Source organism: Zalophus californianus, chromosome 11 (assembly GCF_009762305.2).
Source record: "Zalophus californianus isolate mZalCal1 chromosome 11, mZalCal1.pri.v2, whole genome shotgun sequence".
NCBI lineage: Eukaryota > Metazoa > Chordata > Mammalia > Carnivora > Otariidae > Zalophus > Zalophus californianus.
The window spans coordinates 83,915,647-83,938,902 of record NC_045605.1 but is presented as its reverse complement, the minus strand read 5'-3'; the positions used below and the strand labels follow the sequence as shown (position 1 = coordinate 83,938,902).

The 23,256-nt window shown below is 37.2% G+C and overlaps 1 protein-coding gene across 1 annotated transcript in view; it reads left to right on the top strand.

Moving 5' to 3' along the window:
* The window catches only part of DCDC1 (doublecortin domain containing 1), a 468,564-nt gene that overhangs the window by 194,747 nt on the left and 250,561 nt on the right, over window positions 1-23,256 (top strand). The gene's annotated exons all lie outside the window — the stretch shown is intronic.

The window sequence follows — 23,256 nt, the reverse complement described above, 5'->3', positions numbered from 1 at the left end:
TATAAATTAGATAGAGTAAGAGATTAACAAAATAACTAATAATAAAATAGAACCATTAAGATAATATACTGTAATAAAAGTTATGTGATTATGGTCTTTTTCTTTCAAAGTATCTTATTGTGCTGTACTCATCCTTTCCTTCTTGTGATGATGTAAGATGATAAAATGCTTACTTGAGGAGGTGAAGCGAGGTGAATGCTCTAGGTATTGTGACATAGCATTAGGCTACTATTGACCTTCTGAGGATACATCGGGGGATCATCTGCTTCCAGATGGTGGTTGACTTGGGGTAACTGAAACTGTGCAGAGAAGAGGGGGGACTACTGTGAATTGAATGCTCACTACAAATCAAACTTACTTTTTTAGGCATCCAAAGGAACTTTACCACATTTTGAACAAATTGACATTGTTAATCTTGTTTCAGTTGGTGTGCATATTTGAATAGGAAAAATGATACTTCACAACATTTATATGAACTTTTCAGTATTTCATGTTTTTTTTTCTTGTCTAATTTGTGTGAACTTGAAAAGCTATACTGCACTCCTTAAGAGGTATTTTTAAAAATAAAAATGGGTATTTTTTCTTATTAAAATATATTATGGCTACTTTTTTGTGGTGAAATATGGGAACCTAAAATTTTCCACCGTAATAATTTTTAAGTGTACAGTTCTGGCACATTAAGTATATTCACATTGTTCTGCAAACACTACTACCATACCTCTGGCAAACACCATTCTCCTTTCTGTCTCTATGAATTTAACTGCATTAGGTACCTCATCTCACTGGAATCATTTACACTATTTGTTCTTTTGTGAATGGCCTAAGTCACTTGGCATAGTGTTTTCCAGTTTCATTCAGGTTGTAGCAAATGTCACAATTTCCTTACCTTACAGCTAAATAATATTCCACTGCATGTGTCTACCACATTTTATTTATTCATTCATCTGTTGATGGATATATGGGTTGCTTTGGCTATTGTGGTTATAGCTACTTTTAACTGAAGAATTTTATTATTTAAAATACTATTGAATAATCTTAGTGAGTAAACATTTTTTATAAGATGGTTGAAAATGTAGATATGATTATTTCCATAATTATTTTTATTATCATCTATTGTCATTCCTTTGATGTGTTCAAAGTATTTTATTTGTAAATACTTACTGCCTTCACTTGAAAGTCTTATAATTTATTGAGCACCCATGTGCACTATAGCTTAAATACTGAAAGGATAGACCTGGCATAAATGTGGAGGGGGCCATGGCCAGATTTAGTATACAAATTTGAATTATTTGACCTGTTGAGGGTGTATAAAATTTTTTTTTAATTTTATTCTATTATGTTACGTTAGTCACCATACAATACATCATTAGTTTTTGATGTGGAGATCCACGATTCATTGTTTTCGTATAACCCCCAGTGCTCCATGCAGTACGTGCCCTCCTTGATACCCATCACCGGGTATCCCATCCCCCTACCCCTTTACCCTCTAAAACCCTCAGTTTGTTTCTCAGAGTCCATAGTCTTTCACAGTTCATCTCTCCCTCTGATTCCCCCCCCTTCATTTTTCCCTTCCTTCTCCTAATGTCCTCCATGCTATTCTTTATGTTCCATAAATAAGTGAAACCATATGATAATTGACTTTCTCTGCTTGACTTATTTCATTTAGCATAATCTCCTACAGTCCCATCCATGTTGGTGTAAAAGTTGGGTATTCATCCTCTCTGATGGCTGAGTAATATTCCATCGTATATATGGACCACATCTTCTTTATCCATTCATCTGTTGAAGGGCATTTCGGCTCTATCCACAGTTTGGCTATTGTGGACATTGCTGCTATGAACACTGGGGTGCATATGGCCCTTCTTTTCACTACATCTGTGTCTTTGGGGTAAATACCCAGGAGTGCAATTGCTGGGTCATAGAGTAGTTCTATTTTTAATTTTTTGAGGCACCGCCACGCTGTTTTCCAAAGTGGCTGTACCAACTTGCATTCCCACCAATAGTCTAAGAGGGTTCCCCTTTCTCCACAACCTCTCCAACATTTGTTGTTTCCTGCCCTGTCAATTTTTGCCATTCTAACTGGTGTAAGGTGGTATCTCAATGTTTTGATTTGAATTTCCCTGATGGCTAATAATGATAAACATTTTTTCATGTGTCTGTTAGCCATTTGTATGTCTTCTTCAGAGAAGTGTCTGTTCATGTCTTCTGCCCATTTTTTGACTTGATTATTTGTTTTTTGGGTGTTGGGTTTGAGAAGTTCTTTATAGATCTTGGATACCAGCCCTTTATCTGTTGTGCCATTTGCAAATATCTTCTCCCATTCTGTGGGTTGCCTCTTTGTTTTGTTGACCTTTTCCTTTGCTGTGCAGAAGCTTTTTATCTTGATGAAGTCCCAAAAGTTCATTTTTGCTTTTGTTTCACTAGTATCTTGAAAGAAGTTGCTGTGGCCAATGCCAAAGAGGTTATTTCCTATGTTCCCCTCTAGGATTTTGATGGATTCCTGCCTCACATTGAGGTCTTTCATCCATTTTGAGTTTATCTTTGTGTATGGTGTTAGAGAATGGTCTAGTTTCATTCTTCTGCATGTGGCTGTCCAACTTTCCCAGCACCATTTATTGAATAGACTATCTTTTTTCCATTGCATATTTTTCCTGCTTTGTCAAAGATTATTTGACCATAGAGTTAAGGGTCCATATCTGGGCTCTCTATTCTGTTCCACTGGCCTATATGTCTGTTTTTGTGCCAGTACCACGCTGTCTTGGTGATCACTACTTTGTAATATAGCTTGAAATCAGGCAACGTGATGCCCCCAGCTTTGTTTTTCTTTTTCAACATTTCCTTGGCGATTCGGGGTCTTTTCTGGTTCCATACGAATTTTAAGATTGTTTGTTCCAGCACTTTGAAAAATGTCACTGGAATTTTGATCGGGATGGCATTGAAGGTGTAGATTGCTCTGGGTAGCATAGACATTTTAGTAATGTTTATTCTTCCAATCCATGAGCATGGAATATTTTTTCATCTTTTTGTGTCTTCTTCAATTTCTTTCAGGAGTGTTCTGTAGTTCCTAGAGTATAGATTTTTTACCTCTTTGGTTAGATTTATTCCGGGGTATCTTACAGTTTTTGGTGCTATTGTAAATGGAATAGTTTCTCTAATTTCTCTTTCTACAGTTGCTTTGTTAGTGTATAAGAAAGCAACTGATTTCTGTGCATTGATTTTGTATCCTGCCACATTACTGAATTGCTGTATGAGTTCTAGTAATTTGGGGGTGGAGTCTTTTGGGTTTTCCACATAAAGTATCATGTCATCTGCAAAAAGAAAGAGTTTGACTTCTTCTTTGCCAATTTGAATACCTTTTATTTCTTTTTGTTGTCTGATTGCTGTTGCTAGGACTGCTAGTATGATGTTGAACAACAGTGGTGAGAGTGGGCATCCTTGACGTGTTCCTGATCTTAAGGGAAAGGCTCTCAGCTTTTCCCCATTGAGGATGATATTTGCTGTGGGTTTTTCATAGATGGATTTTATGAACTTGAGGAATGTTCCCTCTATCCCTATACTCTGAAGAGTTTTAATCAAGAAAGGATGCTGTATTTTGTCAAATGCTTTTTCTGCATCAATTGAGAGGACCATATGGTTCTTCTCTCTCCTCTTATTAATGTGTTCTATCACACTGATTGATTTGAAAATGTTGAACCATCCTTGCATCCCGGGGATAAATCCCACTTGGTTGTGGTGGATGATCCTTTTAATGTATTGTTGGATCCTATTAGTTAGGATTTTGTTGAGGATTTTGGAATCCATATTCATCAGGGATATTGGTCTGAAATTCTCCTTTTTGATGGGGTCTTTGCCTGGTTTAGGGATTAAGGTAATGCTGACCTCATAGAATGAGTCTAGACGCTTTCCTTCTGTTCTATTTTTTGAAACAGCTTCAGAAGAATAGGTATTATTTCTTCTTTGAATGTTTGTTAGAATTCCCCAGGGAATCCACCAGGCCCTGGACTCTTGTTTTTTGGGAGGTTTTTGATCACTGCTTCAATCTCGTTACTGGTTATCCTGTTGTCAATTTCTTCCTGTTTCAGTCTTGGCAGTTTATAGGTTTCCAGGAAGGCATCCATTTCATCCAGATTGCTCAGTTTATTGGTATATAGTTGTTGATAATAATTTCTAATAATTGTTTCTATTTCCTTGGCATTAGTCGTGATCTCTCCCCTTTCATTCATAATTTTATTAATTTGGGTCCTTTCTCTTTTCTTTTGGGTAAGTCTGGCCAGTGGTTTATCAATCTTATTAATTCTTTCAAAGAACCAGTTTCTAGTTTCATTGATCTGATCTACTGTGTTTCTGGTTTCTAATTCATTGATCTCTGCTTTAATCTTAATTATTTCTCTTCTAATGTGTGGCTTAGGCATCGCTTGTTGCTTTTTCTCTAGTTCTTTAAGGTGTAGAATTAGTTGGTGAATTCAGGATTTTTCTATTTTTTTGAGTGTGGCTTGGATGGCTATGTATTCCCCCCTTAGGACTGCATTTGCAGTATCCCATAGGTTTTGGACCGATGTGTTTTCATTCTCATTGGTTTCCATGAATTGTTTCAGTTCTTCTTTGATTTCCTGGTTGACCCAAACATTCTTGAGCAGAGTGGTCTTTAGCTTCCAAGTATTTGAATTTCTTCCAAATTTTTTCTCGTGATTGAGTTCCAGTTTTAAAGCATTATGGTCTGAGAATATGCAGGGAATAATCTCAATCTTTTGGTATCGGTTGAGACCTGATTTGTGACCCAGTATGTGGTCTATTCTGGAGAAAGTTCCATGTGCACTCGAGAAGAATGAGTATTATGTTGTTTTAGGGTGGAATGTTCTGTATATATCTATGAAGTCCATCTGGTGTGCAGTGTGTCATTCAAAGCTCTTGTTTCTTTGTTGATTTTCTGCCTAGATGATCTGTCTATTGCTGAGAGTGGAGTATTGAGGTCTCCTACAATTAGTGTATTGTTATCAATATGACTATTTTGGTTAACAGTTGGCTTATGTAGATGGCTGCTCCCATGTTAGGGGCATAGATATTTACAATTATTAGATCTTCTTGTTGGATAGACCCTTCAAGAATGATATAGTGTCCTTCTGTGTCTCTAACTACAGTCTTTAGTTTAAAATCTAATTTGTCTGATATAAGAATTGCTACTCCAGCTTTCTTTTGAGGTCTGTTGGCATGGAAGATGGATCTCCATCCCTTCATTTTCAGTCTGGATGTATCTTTAGGTTCAAAATGAGTCTCTTGTAGACAGCATATGGATGGATCCTGTCTTTTTATCCAATCTGCAACCCTGTGCTGTTTTATGGGAGCATTTAGGCGGTTCACATTGAGAGTGATTATTGAAAGATATGAATTTATTGTCATCATGTTGCCTGTGAAGACTGTGAAGACCTTGTTTTTATAGATTGTCCCTGTAAATTTCTGTTGTATATCACTCTTGGGGGTCTTTCTCCTTTTATAGAATCCTCCTTTATATTTCTTGCAGGGCTGGCTTAGTGGTCACATATTCTTTCAGTTTCTGCTGGCCTTGGAAGCTCTGCATCTCTCCATCCATTCTAAATGATAGCCTTGCCAGATAAAGTATTCTTGGCTGCATGTTCTTCTCGTTTAGTACCCTGAATATGTCTTGCCAGGCCTTTCTGGCTTGCCAGGTTTCTGTGGATAGGTCTGACGTTATTCTGATGTTCCTCCCTCTGTACGTAAGGAAACTCTTCCCTCTAACTGCCCTTAAGATGGTTTCCTTGGTTCTAAGATTTGTGAGTTTTACTATTACATGCTGGGGTGTTGGCCTGTTTTCCTTGATCTTGGGAGGGGTCCTCTCTGCCTCTAGGAGGTGAATATTTGTTTCATTCCCCAGATTAGGGAAGTTCTCAGCTACGATTTGCTCAAATATATCTTCTAGTCCTCTCTCTCTCTCCACCCCCTCTGGGATTCCAATAATTTTGACATTGGAACACTTCATGGTGTCACTTATTTCTCTGATTCTATTTTCATGGATTCTGAGTTGTTTTTCCCTGGCCTCCTCTTTTCCCTTTTTGTCTATTAAATGGTCTTCCAGGTCACTAATTCATTCTTTTGCCTCACTTACCCTAGCTGTTAGATTATCTAGATTAGATTGTATCTCATTGATAGCATTTTTAAGTTCTGTCAATTCAGCTTTCATTTCTGCCCTTAGAGACTCTATGTTGCCATTAATTGATTTCTCCATTCTAGCTATTGTCTTCACAATTGCTAGCCTGAATTCCATCTCCAATATCTTGGTTATATCTGCATCCATTTGTAAATCTGTGGCATAAGTCATAATCTCTGAGTCTTTCCTATTTTGGGGGTTTCTCCTCCTTGTCATTCTGTTGAGGGGTGATTGAAGGAATGTATAGAATCCAAATTATTGACCACAACCCAAGCAAGATGCACCTGTTTTATAGGGACGTTAGGATTGCTGGCCTCTTGTTCTCCCAGCCTGTCTTCTGGGGGAGGGGCCTGCCACACTGTTACTCAGGTAACCCTGTTTAGGCAGAGTTGCCCTACCCCCTGTGGCGGGGGATGGGCTCAGTGAAAACCAGTTTTTGGGGGCTCTTGTTCTCTGGCGGCTTTCCCTGGTGGCTTTCTGCATCTCTTCCAAGAGTCAGAACAGAAGAGACCATTTCCAACCCTCTGCCTCAGAGCAGAAAGATCTCAGTCTGCCCTTCAGGGAGCTCTCCAGGCCACACTATCTTCATTTCTGTCTGTGCTGCTATAAACTGCAGCATCCTGGGTTGTGTGCCCTTCTGCAGTGCTCCCAGTCCTGCCTCCAGTTCGGGGGCACATCTCTGCCCTTTGTGTTTCTAAAACCTCCAGCTGCCCCCATTTCGCACATTAGGCCCCGCTGCTCCAATTTCCATCTAAAGTCCTTTCACCGCCACTACCAGTCCATGAGTCTGTACCCCGTCCCCAGTGCAGGAGGCTATCACTCACTAGCTAAGTCAGATCCCCATGGCCAGGCTCCCTCCTGCTGCTGTTTATCCTCTGATATTTGTCCGCAGAGTCACGGCTCCCTGCTTCCTACCTCGAAACCAACCACCTGGGATATTCTGTTTGTAGAGATCCAGATCCATCTTCTTACCTCTCAGGCTGATTTCATGGGTGTTCAGAGTGGTCTGGTAGATATCCAGCTCAATTCCGGGGACCAGTTGGAATAGGGTCCCCTACTCCTCTGCCATCTTTTCCTCAAGGGGCAGCTTTCTCGAGGGCATAAAATTAAAAAAAAAGATTAGTTACCAATATCTAGAGATCAGGAGTTTTTACACTAAATTCGACATTTTTTAAAAAAAGTTTCACTTATTTGAGAGACAGAGGGAGAGAGAGAGGGAGAGAAAGAAAGCGGCGGGGGGGGGGAGGCAGAGGGAGCGGGAGAGAGATACTTAAGCAGATTCCGTGCTGAGCATGGAGCCCAATGCAGGGCTTGATCTCAGGACCCTGAGATCATGACCTGAGCTGAAACCAAGAGTCAGATGCTTAAATTCTACATTTTTTTGATTCCTCAGAAAATCTCGAACAGCTAGCAATATATTGGATCACTTTTCCATATGACAATATTATGTGGAGCTGAGCAGCAGTTGCAACTTTTAGGCAAAACTTGTACTTTTCAATGGAACATGGATTCTGTATGATCCACTTTTTAAATTTATATCTTCCTAGCCCCTGATACAGACCTTTCTCCTGGAGCTGTGTGTACTCGACATGTGAGTAGTCCAAACTGAGGCATACTGTGTGAAATTCACACAGGATTTCAAAGATTCAGTATGAAAAAAGATGATAAAATATCTTATAAATAACTTTTGTATTGATTATTTAAATGGTAATGTTTTGGTTAAATAAATTACTAAAATATATTTAACCTGTTTCTTTTTACTTTTTTTTAAAAAAGATTTATTTATTTCACAGAGAGAGACACAGCGAGAGAGGGAACACAAGCAAGGGGGAGTGGGAAAGGGAGAACCAGGCTTCCCGCCAAGCAGGAACCCGATGTGGGGCTCGATCCCAGGACCCTGGGATCATTACCTGAGCCGAAGGCAGACACTCAATGACTGAGCCACCCAGGCGCCCCTCTTTTTACCTTTTTTTAATGTGGGTAGTAGACAATTTAGGATTACATAATGAGCCTCACATTAAATTTCTATTTGACAGTGCTGCTCTCGATGTTTATGGTTTAACAGAAGGGTTCTAAGCTATGTAGCCCATAGGCTAAGTCTGGTCACCTTTTTCGCTATGATCCACAAGTGAAGAATGATTTCCACAAATGAATATTTGCAGTCTGTTTGATTATAGGGAATACTAGTTTTGAACCCCAATTAAGTGAAATGTTATTCTCCCCAAAGAATTTCATTTTTCTCATTAGTAGACCTGTATTACAAAATATTATACTCAATTATTATTATAGTTTGAATTTTATCAAAAATTTATGGAAATTTATTTTTCTTGTCATTCAGTTCCTATGTTTTATCCTTGATTTTGCCTCTTAGTGTGCAAAGCCTAAAGTGTTTACTATGTTTTTTTTAGAGAAAAAGTTTTTTAACCTCTGATCTAATAAGGAGCTATTTGCAGCCGCTCTTGGTGTGAGCTAAGCACAGTGGAAATGCTTTGAATCCTGATAGACAGGAGTTCCAATCTTATTAAATGATCTAATCTCTGAGTTTAGTTTCCTCATCTGTAAAATGGCTATAACAATTCCTTTCTGAATTATTTTCAAAATTAAATAAGATAATATATGAGATGTTTTGTGGAAATGGTGACTCTAGCATTTCCTCTGCCTTGGATACTCTTCCCTATCAAAGCTAACTTGGTTACTTCTTGCCCATCTTTAGCCTAGTAAAACATGTCAGAGGATCATTTCCTGCTCTGGCTTGAGCCTAGGTTAGCTCTCCCCAGAAAGCCCATACTTCTTTTTATGCTCATCATACTTGCTGCTGTTTATCACATCTGTCTGCTTTCTAGGATTTTAAGCTCTATGTGGGTAGTGTCTTATAAACCACTATTTCCTGGGTATTAAAGAGGGCACGTTCTGCATGGAGTACTGGGTGTTATATGCAAACAATGAATCATGGAACACTACATCAAAAACTAATGATGTAATGTATGGTGATTAACATAACATAATAAAAAAATAAGTATTCAGTAAATATTTTTTGAATGATGATGATACAAAATGCTGTACATATGACACACACAAAACCCAGAAAGATCCAGAAGGAGATTTTTTTTTTCCACAGAGATTTCACAGTTTGTGTCTAGAGATTTGGGTCATGTTTGGGGGCAAGTAGTTTATTTTTTTTAAGATTTTATTTATTTGAGAGACAGAGAGGGCGAACACGAGCAAGGGGGAATGGCAGAGGGAGATGGAAAAGCAGATTCCCCACTGAGCAGGGAGCCCTAAGCGGGGCTCAATCCCAGGACCCTGGGATCATGACCTGAACTGAAGGCAGACGCTTAACAGACTGAACCACCCAGGTGCCCCTGTCACTCATCTTTATTAATGATGAGTAAGGAATGTATGTAAAACACCTAGCACAGTGCCAGGCACATCATTGTTAGCCTGCATCAAATTTTTTTCCTTCTCTTATGATGAACGATGATGATGATGGTGAATATTGAACATCAAAATTATCAATTCATCTAGGTGCTTTGTAAAGTTGAAAGGTCAAAAATTCTGGAAAATGGGAGGGAATCCATTTTAGGGTAAGCAGCCATCCCAGCATCCAAATTTAAACCACTTTCAACAACAAAATCTTAGCTTTATTTATTTTTTTAATGAGCAGGATTTGAAATGCAAGACAGTTAAAAACTTAGAATCCAGATCAAGGTCTGAAAACCAAAACTAATTTTTAAAATGTCCTGAATTTATATGTTAGGTACAGATTTATACAATAAATGTTTATTTGCCTAAAAACACTTTTGGGCAGAATGACAACTGAGAGTTGTGGCTCCTGTCCCCTCAGAACACAAGACTTAACACCTGGGAAGAAAAATAATAATATATATATTATATTATATGTATTAATATATATTATAATATATAAGTAATTATATATTCTATAATTATAATATATAAATAATAATATATTATATGTATAATAAATATATAATAAGGTCCACATGAGGTTTTGCCAGCAGGAATGGACATGCTGCTTATCACATGTCTGCTTTCTAAGACATTAGGCTCTAGAAAGGATGGAGCTGATAATAAAATCCAGCCCCAGGGTTCCCTTGTGTAGCCTTTTTTAACCTTGTATTGAAGATCACCCAATATATAATTTTAAAAGGTCAGATGTAGATGAATTAAGATGCATCCAGAGGGCGCCTGGGTGGCTCAGTTGGTTAAGCGACTGCCTTCGGCTCAGGTCGTGATCCTGGAGTCCCGGGATCGAGTCCCACATCATCGGGCTCCCTGCTCGGCGGGGAGTCTGCTTCTCCCTCTGACCCTCTTCCCTCTCGTGCTCTCTATCTCTCATTCTCTCTCTCTCTCAAATAAATAAATAAAAATGTTTAAAAAAAAAAAAGATGCATCCAGAGTCCATAGTCTCTCATGGTTAGCCTGGTGATGGGTATTAAAGAGGGCACATACTGCATGGAGCACTGGGTCTTATATGCAAACAATGAATCATGGAACACTACATCAAAAACTAATGATGTAATGTATGGTGATTAACATAACATAATAAAAAAAAAGATGCATCCAGAAGATGGAGTCATTATTCTCCTTAATTTTATATATATTGTATCAAACTTCAGGGATTTCTGTAATTTCTTTTGAAAATTCTATTATTTTCCAAGTCATCAGTTTTGTTCAGTTTAACCAGTATTTGTCAAGTATCTACTATGTGCCAGGCACAAGAATTATAGAGATGAACATAGACTCAAAGCCTACTTTAGAGGAGCTCACAGTCCAGTGGAAGAAATCAGTATGTAAGTAAGAGACACCAATTCACTGCATAAATGCTATGATAGCACCCTGCACAATTACTGTAGAAGCAGGCAAGGGTATCAAAGATGGGCTCCTGTGCATAGGACTGAGAATAAATCAGGACAGGCTTCCTGGATGAAGTAAACCAGATCAGAGTTGGTGTGTAAATGATTGAGTGAGTGAGTGTATGTGTGTTTGTATGTGGTACAACCTAGATTTATGGCAATCTACTATTTACCCTTGTATCTTGCCTAACCCACAGCAAAATTTAGGATTATAAAACAGTAATTATGGTGGTAATTCCCAGTTTTGGGGGAGAAGGCTCAGAATGGAATGGGGGATGTAAAGATTGGATCTTGAGATTCTCTTAGAATTTCAGGGTGTAGGGTCATTGATAAATAGTTGTAGAATATGGAAATTTCTGTGGCATAGCATAAGGAGAAGCCAGAATTGTGGCTGGAGATGGAGATGAGGCAGGTGAGGAGAAAGAAATCAGGTGAAGCCATGATAAGGAATTGGGTTTTTATCCTTTAAACAGTGGGGAGTCACCAAAGGGTTTTGAGTGGACAGTGACATGGTCAGATTTTTGCCTTAAATTTGAGCCCAAAAATCAGGATAAAACAAAAATGCAGATATGTATAGTTTTGCCTATTCAAGATTTTAAAGGTTTTTGATCAAGTTTTGAGAAAATATCCAAATTTTAGGTCTGTATGGCAACATTATGCTAGAGATCAATATCAGCTGACCCAATGTATGAGACCTAGAGCATCTTTTTCTCGGTGACCACACATTAAAGCTCATGGAAGTGTTCTGTCTCAATTTTGGTCACTCCTAAACAAATCAGTCTATTCACAGTTGTGTTTTTCTGTCAGGCCTGAGCCAATTGTCCCACTCCCTAGTGGCAGAGTTTGCCATGATTTTTTATCTCTTAACCAGAACCAAATGAAATAGGAAAAGGATGAATAACTTCAAGGATGGCCAAGGCTGAAGAAAGGAGAGTATTGGCCCATCTCCTGGTATAGTGGAAAGAGAGTAAGTAAGTAACCATAACAAATCTGTGAGCTGATGTGTTAGAGTTGAGTAGATTGCTCTGGCAACACAAAATGGATGACCAACTGCTTCAGGAAAGACGACCTGATGAAGGGTTAGAGAAGATTTTATTAAGCAGAAAAATAGAGATGGAGAATTTTCCTGAAACCGTCCTAGAGGTCACTTGTTACCTTAGCCTAATTATTTCACTCTCAATCATGTCCTGGTTTGGACAGTAGATCACGTGGTCACCTATGTGACATATAGAGCAAGTGTGGTGAAGACTTCTTGCCTTCCAGCAGAATCATTATCCTGTTTTTGTTGTGGTTTTTAAGATTTATTTATTTATTTATTTGAGAGAGAGAATGAGAAAGAAAATTAGCATGGGGGGAGGGGTAGAGGGAGAGAGAAATTTAAGCAGAATGCACGCTGAACGCAGAGTCAAAAGCAGGGCTTGATCTCATGACCCTGAGATCATGACCTGAGCCTAAACCAAGAGTCAGATGCTTAACCAACTGTGTCACCCAGGTGCCCCTCCTCTTTCTTTCTTTGAAACACAGCTACATTCTATCTCCTCAACCTGACTTGAGTTGGAGGTGGCCATGTGACTAAAGTCCTCTTCAGTGAAGTGGGAGCAAAAGTGATGTGTCCCCAACAACTAAAAAGCTGAGGAAGTATGAAAATAAAAAGACACTGTGCTTCTTACCTTTGATAATTCTAGAGATGCAGTGAAAGTTATGAATTATTACACAAGTGATTTCAATATGTTTCATGAATAATTTCTGACAGGGGATTTTAATCCAGCTTCTTTTTTTGTACAAACCTCAAAAATAAATTCTCCTAAAGTCTCCAAATGTAATTTATTTTCTTATTAATGTCATCAAAAACCAATTCCTATTAATAGAATTCTGATTTTTAACTCTGGGCTTTCATAATCATATGCTTTAATATGGAGGAAAGATTTGCCAATTTGTTACTATCTAGCTCTTTCCTTCATTTATTAATCATATTTTCTGATGTACCCAAGACATAATTAAAAATTATGGGCATAGGGGTCTGACATGCCTGGATTTGAATCCCAGTTCTTCAACTTTCTTTGCTTTGTGTTAAGAGCAATTTACTTACCCTCTTTAAGCATCATTTACATGACTTCCTGAAGGGCTTTTGAGGATTAAATGCTAGAATGCATCTGCAGTACCCAGAACAGTGTGACAGAGTAGACAATGAGAGGCCCCCTCTTATCTCTACCCAGTCTTTGCTCTCATCTCAGTTCACTTTTAAGAAGCAGTAAATATAACTTATATTTATATATATATATAAATATATATATAAATACAGTTATTAGATAGGAATTCATAAACCTTCCACTGCCCTACATGGATTTATACTACCCATTTTCTCAAAACAGTTTAGTTGGCTGGTTGACAATTTTAAAAGCAAAAAAGCTAATATTTTATCTTCTTTTTTTGTCTCTTTTAATAAATTTTTGTTTTCTTTTGAATTATATTTTATCTATTAAAGATTGAGATAAAATGAGAAAAATGACAATGAAGTTGGGGCAAATGTGGATAGAGAACAGGTTTTTAAAATAAGTAGTAAGTTAGATATATTGGTGGGTAACAAAGAAAAGGAGCAATATTAAAAAGAGGCTGTTTTTTAATGACAAGATCCCTGTATGCATATGTATTAATAATACAGAAAATTTAGTGTATAGAGTTAAGATGATGTAAATAGGAAAAAAGAGTTATACTACCCACAATCTCACCAATTCTGACTAGCTGTTCTCAATAGTTGGTGTATGTCCTTTATATATTGATATATATATTTAAAATCTCATTTACTTTTTTGAGACTTGTTATTTTTCAGTTAATATTGTTACCATTTACTATTATAAAATATTCCATGGCATTATTTTAAATATTATTAAATATTATTTTAAATGATGATATTCTAGTTTATAGGCTTATTTTACTAATCCCCTTAATTTTGAACATTTACATACTATATGATCTCTTTACTGTGGCAAACAATCTTTTATCATTGTTTCAGTCAATTTTTGGATTCATGTCCATAATTATTTCCTATTGAAAAATTCCTAGAAGTGGAAATATTGGATCAAAGTTTGTACACATTTTAAAGATTTGATATACATTGCCAAATTTCCCTCTAAAAAGCTATAGCATTTATGTTTTCACCAGAAAACCATGAAAGTACCAGTTTCCTTGTATTTGTTATTCCTTAAATTCACTAATCCTTATCATTAGAAATTTTTTTGGTTATTGTTTTAGTTTGAATTATTTTATTTTATTTTATTTTAAGTAATCTCTACACCCAACGTGGGGCTCAAATTCACAACCCTGAGCTCAAGAGCCATATGCTCTACTGACTGAGCCAGCCAGGCACCCCTGAATTATTTTATTGGTTGTAATTTTGAACTCTTTTGTGCATGTATTCTTTTGCCATTTGCATTTTTTTTCTTTTATAAACTGTGTGTTCATTTTCTTTGCTCCTATTTTCCTTGGTGTTTATCTTTTTCTTAATAATTTTTTTAGCCTACTTAACATGGATGGATATAGAGGGTATTATGCTAAGTGAAATAAGGTCAGACGGAGAAAGACAAATACATATAATTCCACTCATAAATGGAATCTAAATAAAAATGAATAAACAAATAAAAAGCAGAATCAGAGCTATAAATACAGAGAACAGAGTGATGGTTGCCAGAGGGGAGGGAGGTGGGGGTTTGGGCAAAATGGGTGAAGGGGAGTGGGAGATACAAGTCTCCAGTTACGGAATGAGTAAGTCACGGAAATAAAAAGCAGAGCATAAAGAATACATCAATGATATTGTAATAGTGATGTAATGGGACAGATGATACCTATGCTTGTGGTGAACATAGCATAATATATAAACTTGTCAAATCACTAAATTAAAAAAAAAGTGATTTTTTAGTCTACCTCAGAGTGTTCTTATATATTAGGGATATTAACTATTGTCATGTTGCAAATATTTTCTCGGTGTATTGTTGCTTTTCAATTTTATTAAAGCTACTTTTGAGGTACAGAAGTTCAGGACTTTGATTTAATTAAATATATCCACATTAGACTTAGAAAGACCATTTCCTTTCAGACTTTACAAATCAGCTGTATTATCTTCTAGTACTCTTATTATATTTAAATTTTGAAGTCACCAAAAGTGACATAAAAAAGTGAATCTGACAGCATTTTCTGAAGTGTTAATCAGTTGTCCATTCCAATACTACCTATCTAATCCATCCTTTCCTTGTTGATTTGAAATTTGGACCACAATCCTTTCTTGGCTCTTCCTGGGGCCAGATAGATTTTGGAATTCAGAATGCTTTGGATTTTAGAATGTAGTGCATAGACCATATGTTATGTGACAACCTCAGTGAAGTCTGAAACAGTTCCCTGTAATGAAGCACTTTAATATTTTCACAGTGTAACATTCACAGTAAGTGGGATAAGTAAAGTCTATAAATCAGTCTTCATTGCTTTTTTGCTTGATGAGTTCCAAAAAAATCCAGTTTTCAGAAATTTTTGGATTTTGGAGTTGTCGCTAAGAAATGGTGGACTTGTATCACATTTAACATATAATAAAACTCTAAGTATACATTTTGTGTCTATTTTGACCTGATTTTTAGTGCTGTCTTATGCTACACACTGTGATACACTAAAGATTTTTGTTTTAATATACCTTTTAATATTAGTTTTACTGTTTCTTCTTTTTTCAAAAAAATCTCTTGGTCATTATTATTTTAGACATATTATAGATTACTTTTTTCAAGCTCCAAACAAATTACACCAGAGAATTATAGATTAATTTGGGGGAAGCACAGCAGGCAGAGTTGAGCCATGTTGATGACCGAAAGAGTTTGCTCCCTGTGTCTGGGTACTGTCTATTGCACTTGCTCTTGAATAACTCTTAAAGGTCCATCCTCAAGTCTCAAGACCAACTTGAGAAATGTTGGTTGGTCTCTTGACACATTTCCTGAGTATATCTGGCTGGATACCCCTGAAGTGCTCTCATGGTTATTAATAATATCTATTAGCATCTTAAAGGCTCTTAGGAGCCATGCTATAAAGAAGCCCATTTATCTTCATTTAACCTACTGTTTAAGAAAATTACTTGACCACATAAATCCCTATTTCATAACACTGGGCAAGTAGTTTAGGGAACAGTCGTTTAATGAAAAATAAAAGCACTTCGAATTGGAGGATTCTCATTCATCACTAGTCCATCATAGGTGTTTATTGAATGTCTGCTACCTACCTATTATGGTTGAATGTATTGGAGATATGAAAGAATTATAAGATATGCTCCATTACCATAGGGACAAACACCAGGAAAACTGAGACTGCTGAACTGCATTCTCAATAGAGTATTAGCCTTTGAAGGTACAAAGGCATCGAAGTGATATTTGTATCACCAGAACCAGTGCAGTGCATTGATTATATTAACATTGGCATGCCGTAAATGTACTAGATAAAAGAGTGGAAGAAGGTGGGGGAGAGGCATTATCTGTAGCATAAGGCACTATATTTTGGTTCATAGAGGCCTATAGTGAGAGGACAAAACCAGAGTGGACTTCACAGATCGGACCGCAGGTTGGACCAAAGCTAGGCCACGTGAGAGTGATAGGGATGGATTTTTCTCTGTCACTGCAGGAAATAATAATCGGAAACACGCTTATTGGAGATGTAACGTGCATCACGCCTAGCCTGTCCCACATTCAGACAGTTTTCTATAAAGACAGTGGCCTCTCTGCCTTATCCTTTTTTTCCTCCAGAATCCTGACCACAGTTCTCAAAGAATTCTCTGATTCAGATAGCTACTTTAGTGGGTGAGAGAAAATATGGTGTATCGCTTTGTGTGAAGAAATGGAAAGTTCTAGTGTGGAAACGGAGCTGGATTGCTCTCACTGAAGTCACAGGGTAGGCAGACATAACCCGGAGGTGGCCTGCCACACGTGCTTGTCAACTGAATTCTCAACTTTATTTGGAGAATTCATAAAAAACTAAAATGGTTCCTTCGATACCCTTAATGGGCCTACTCAATTTGGTAGGTGCCAGCTTAACAATTTCTCCCCAAAATGTATAGTCGGACTGTTATTTCTCTCCCATGTCTTATAAATCCCGTTTTTGCTTCCGTTTTTGGCTCGGTCTAACAACAGGCACTCTCATATGTATGTACACAATTTGTGTGCAACATGACTAAATGACATTGAGTTATTTTCCAACACTAATACCTTCTTCCTGAGTTCTTGCCCGTTGGATTGTGGGGGGAAATAACTGAATGTCCAATTCAGTGTAAACCTTAGTCTGATTTGATCATTTAAATAGTTCTTTTAGGTCATTCTTTCTCTGAGTTAGACCCTCCTGCACCCTGTTGATTTCCTTCAGGTGGTATATGGAAGAAGGGACTGTATGGCTTTCATATCCTCAAGGCACTGGGGAAAAGGACCCCTGGCCTCAAGAGGTCCTTTGAGGGCCCCTTGGAATGTATATATACATTGGCATGGCAGCTGCTGGCCACTGGAAGGATATCCCTTGGTCAGCTGGTTGCTGGATGCTCTTCTGGTCTGCAACTTGTGAACTTGTAGCCCATTCTTCTGGCTCAGGCTCTTTTTTTGGTTGTGTTTCTTGGATGGTCCATCCTAAACTTGACTTCCCCTGGTATTAGAGACCCCCACTCCCAGGTCTGAATGAGACACCCATTTGCCCTGGCTTGAGTGGCCTATGGTGCTACTCTCACTATAGAGCCATACTTCCCCCACTATGACAATAGTCTATAGCAGACTTCCCAGCCTAACACATATCTACTTCCAAGTGCTAAGACACACAGAAACCAAAGGTTGTTCAGGAAAGCTAAACCTCAGGCCTCCCACTGGGTGCCTATACCATGCCATCTTGTGGATGTAGCTCTGTCCTGGTGCTACAGGACAGCTTCCTTCCTGTGACCATATTGAGGGGAGGGGAGCAGAAGAACCCTCTGGCCCAAGAATTTGTTTCCACTTACCTGATACTTGTCTTCTTTCCCAAGCCACATGCTATAGAAGGGGGACTTAAGACAACTCTTCTGGCTATTTTATACCTGCTTCCCTTTCTGAGACTTCTTCCTGTATTTCCTCTAGGACAGAAGGAATTGATAAGCTTTTATTTTTTTCTCTACATTGTATCTTCCTCATTCCTGATTTTAGCAAAGGATTAATATCTCATGAGCTGAGTCTTCTAAGTTTAGCTGTTTATATGCTGAGAGGGGTAAAGGGTTTTCTTGAGAGGCAGATCATCTCTAAAGGCAACAAGACCATTGCCTTTAGTTTGCAAGGATATTGTTTTGTTGCACAATTTTATTGTACATGCCAGAAATGATATTATTGTGACAAATCCTAGGACCATCTAGGGTATTTAGGGTAGTTTTGTACTTGAAAAGGCCAAAAAGAAAAACATATTGATAAATTTTTAAACCATTACCCCTGTTACATTACCCATTATAATTCCTGAAGGACTTTAAACTTGGCATATTATTAGGACATTTGAGTTGGATACCTTGAGTTGCAAGAAATAGGGACAAATAGAGACTCCTTCAGATCTCCTTAAGTAATGGGCGTTTACTATGAGGACACACGTAACATATCTGATAGGGTTTATTGGTTGCAATTGATGGGATCTATCTCAGATAACTTAGGCAAAAAATAATTTAATAGGATGGCAGGTGGTAGCACATGGAATTTAAAGGAAGACTGAAGAAAGGGGCTGTAGAATAAAACAGAATAGCTCCAGACATCTGGATCTGATGAGAAGTCTCGTTAGGGTGCTGTTAATGGGACAGGTTCTCTCCAGCTACTGATATCTCTATGTGGTTCCCCTCTTGACTCTATCTCTTAAAGAGAGAAGCTGATTGGTGTGGGAGGTCAGAGGTCCACCCCTTGGCCAGGGTAGCACAGTCCCTAAAACTGCATGCAATAGTAGAAGAAATGGAGTAGAGAGTCAGTTTGAGATGACAAGCTGAGTTCAGTTTAGGGCATGTGGCGATACCAGTTGTGACAGAATATCTAGGTGGAAAGTTTATAATCTGGCTACTGAGTCAGGGCTAACTCAGTGCCATTTTTCCCATGGAATTTGGAAGGGCTAAAATTTGTTTATGATTAATTAAAAAAAAACAGGAAAGAAGATTTTTAAAACAGTTTGTTTCTTTAATTAAATGTTAAAAAAGTTGTAGGTAAAGTATTATGTAGAATTCTCTTTTACATTCTTTTAGGCAAAATATAACTTTTAAAATGTTACTGTCTTAAAATGGTAAATATTTTTGTTTGTTGGTTTTCAAATATTACAAAGATTTCTTTTAGAAATGCTCCCTTAAACTGTCCTCAAGAAGGTACGGGCTATGGTAAAAGCAGCTTTTTTCAGAGAATTAGCAAGAATGGGAGAGGAATCCCTGGCTTTAGAAGGCCTGGGTTGTATGAACCTCAGTCTTACCCACTGTGGCAGAGCCAGATTTCACAGCCAGTTTTGAACTAAGGATTCTGCTCCTTCCCCAAGTCTAGAAGTGGCATTCTTGAATTATTTTTATAAAAGGGGCTTAAGTGAGACAAGCTGGTTGGAAGTGGAGGCCAGGTCAGGATTTAGTTAAGTTATCTCTAAAACTGGAACCGAATTAAGTGTATGTAGTTTGAGAAGATGGGGCTGAGCCAAGGCAAAGCTAACAACTGAGTTATGTAGAAACTCAAATCTAAGAACTGAATTATATAAAGTTGTCATTATACCCTCACTACAGGACTAGCATTTTGCATATATACTTTATAATTACAATCAGAAATAGATTATGTATGGAGTCACATGAGCCATCTTTGTTCTTGTTCCCCAGTACGAAACATTCCTTCCAGTCAGACCATTGTCTTAGGCTGACATCCCTTCTTCTCTGCCTTTCCTTCAAGGCTCAGCTTGTATTCTCTCCTCCCCCTCCCAAAGCCATGTCAAACCACTTCACTAATTGTATTTAGAACAAATTTCATCAGGTAATTAATGACTAATTAGTAACATTAATTAATATTTATTAATATTATTGTCCTATATTATCACTTCTTTTCCTGGCTAGATACTACCCATTTGTTTATGCCTTTCCATCTGCACCTTAAATAATATTTTTGTCCTTTGTATTTGTAGCTTGTATTGCTTATACCTCCATTTGACACTTATTTATGATCTACAGCATGTGTACATTGTTTCTTACTTTCTATTGTTTTCATTGTCTTCTCAATCATATCTCCCTTTGCTGTTAACCAATTTGTATGTAGCAAAATGTCTAGTACACTTGTTGCATGTGGAAGCATGTAATACTATTTAATGCCGTGGCTTTCTAAATTGTGAGGAGAAATGGGATCAGTTGGATTCAGTTCTAGGCTCTCAGCTCTCTCCTTACCTACAACTCCAACTTTCTCTAATTAAGAGCTAAGCTTTTGTTTAAAGATTTCAGAGACTATCTTCCCCCAAATGAGGACCACTTATTAAACAGATCTACATGTATTTTTTCTTTGCTTAATCTAATTATAAATCTTGAATCCACATCTGGTGCTTCTTCACAGTTCCTAGTTTGATTTTGAATAAACTAGTAGGTTTTTAATAAATATTAAGATGCAATAAATAAGAGTATGATAATATTTATATCTTATAAATTTCATGTTCAGTTCAATTCTAAAGGATATTTAAATTATTTTTTTTAAGATTTTATTTATTTATTTTGACGGAGAGAGAGACAGTGGGAGAGGGAGAAGCAGGCTTCCTGCTGAGCAGGGAGCCCAATGCGGGGCTCGATCCCAGAACCCTGGGATCATGACCTGAGCCCAAGGCAGCCTCTTAACCGACTGAGCCACCCAGGTGCCCCTAAATTTTAAGTAAAAAATATTTCACATTTCCTTAACTTATCACAAGTGTTGAGCACATAAAATCATGCCTTAGAGAAATTCACAAACACACACACATGCACACACACACTTTGAGAGTACCAAGAATTACCCTTAATGTTAATGGCCTGAACAGATAACGTTTATTTGACATGTTGACCTGTTCACCAGTTCGATTTTGTACTTTTGAACTTTTCAAAACATTGCCTATATTTTTGGTTTCATCTTTGTTGACAGGTGGGGAACCAAAAACATCAGTCTGATCCAAATTAAAATGATACAGATTCATTACCATTTAACTTCTTTACCAAATATTTTTTTGTGTATGACCACTCTTTATCAATTCCATTAATGCATTTTCAGACACAAATGATTTAGGTTGACAAAATTCAGTTTTTCCTGGACATCCATGATACCGAACAGTGGCTTCCCCCACACTCGTATCAGCCACCTCCTGTTCCCATACATAAATGGCAGTCAGCAATGGCTGGAAACAAAGGACTCTCTCCCAGTCCCTGAATACAGTGACATTCATTCCGAGAGAAGCAGGGGCAGCTTTTTGAAAGCCGACTTCTTCAGCTCGACAATAACACACAATGAGTTATTGACTTGTTTATATACGGAGCTCTTTTCAGTAACTAACTCTGACTCCCACAGTCTGGACAAATGATTGATTTCGTGGTTAGAAAAAGAGAAAGCTCTCGCGCTAAACTCTGTAGTGCAAACTACTTCTTCCCCATTTGTTCCCTAAATGAATAGGACCTTATTAAAATGCACTTTCCAAAAAAATACCTGCAGCTGGCCTTTATAACCATGTTTTGTATATATAAATAAGTAATTTGTCCCAGTCTTTTGTATATTAACAGACCATTGGGAAACTTGTCAATATATATGAAGGCTGATTGTCCTGTTGTTTATGCTAAAACTGTATTGCCTGTATTGATTCGCATGTAAAATATGGATCAAATAATTTATTATTAAATCAATTTACTGGTCAAAAGTTAGATTTTTGGTAGAAAGAGCTCCAGTTTTCTTGTTGGATTACATTGATTTATTAAGGACATTATATACAACACATATCATATACTTCACATTGAATCACTAGCTGTTCTGGATACAGAGAAAAGTACATGCAGAAGTATAATTCAGAGCACTGAAAGTATGGTTGGACTCTTTTGTTAGCACCTATCTGGAATATCAATATGAATTAAGTAGACAGAACACACCAGCTTGTTTGATCACTGTACCTTTTAAAAATATATTAATAATTGGGTTCTAGAGTTTATTGTTTTCTCCTATAAAATAGTTTTTTTCTTTTTTATTATTATGTTAATCACCATACATTACATCATTAGTTTTTGATGTAGTGTTCCATGATTCATCTTATTTTATCTTACAGTCATGTTAAAATTTTTTACACAATTAGTCTTTATGATTTTTATAAATATACTTTAAAATATTTGGGAGGAAGTTAAAAAAAACAAGAAGGAAAAGCCATGTATGTTACTGACACACACAAAAGGAGATCACTGCTGTTCTGTCTGTATTTCTCCAGGAGGAGATCTTGAGCCTGTTGTCCTCTCTAGGCTGTCATAGTTGAGCTTCCTGAGCCAGCAAATGTTTGAAGAACTCCTCAAATGAAGAGCACTTTTTCTTATAGTCACAATGGGCCATACATGTTATACAGAACTATATATTACTAAACCGTGACCCTTTAGGGCTTCAGAGAAAGTATAATGCCTGCTACCTTAGCATTAGAAGTTTTATGTAAAATACATATAGTCTGAAAGGTAACGATCATTAGAAATCATTTCATTGAAACCTATGGCTTCGGGTATTCTTCGGTGGACTTTTTTCTTAATTCTAAAAAGATTGTTTGAGGTGAATGTATTCCTTTTTAATCTTGGTCCTCTTTAATCTTGGTTTCTCTAACCAGACCAATTTTGGAAGCACTTTTTATTTAGTTTTCTTTGACAGAACCATTATGTTCCTTGTTTTTTCCATTTCTGCCACTGTCCTTCACTCGTCTCTTGATGGTTCTATTCTGGTTACCATTAATATTGAATGAGACCCACTTTAACCTGATCTTGGATAGCTAATATTTATTACATATTTTTAAAACCTTAGCAACAAGGCCTGACAAAAATGGTAAATTAAATCTTCCTATGTAGCTTAGATTTTGATGTGCACAGTGAATATTTATGGGTGTTTTCTTACATTTAAAAAGAGCAAGATATAGTTAAACAAAGTGACACTCCCCTGTTTGGTAGAGATTTGGCTTTTCATAGTTATATACAAATTTTAGCCATCTTTCTGCTTATTTCTTTATTGAGGT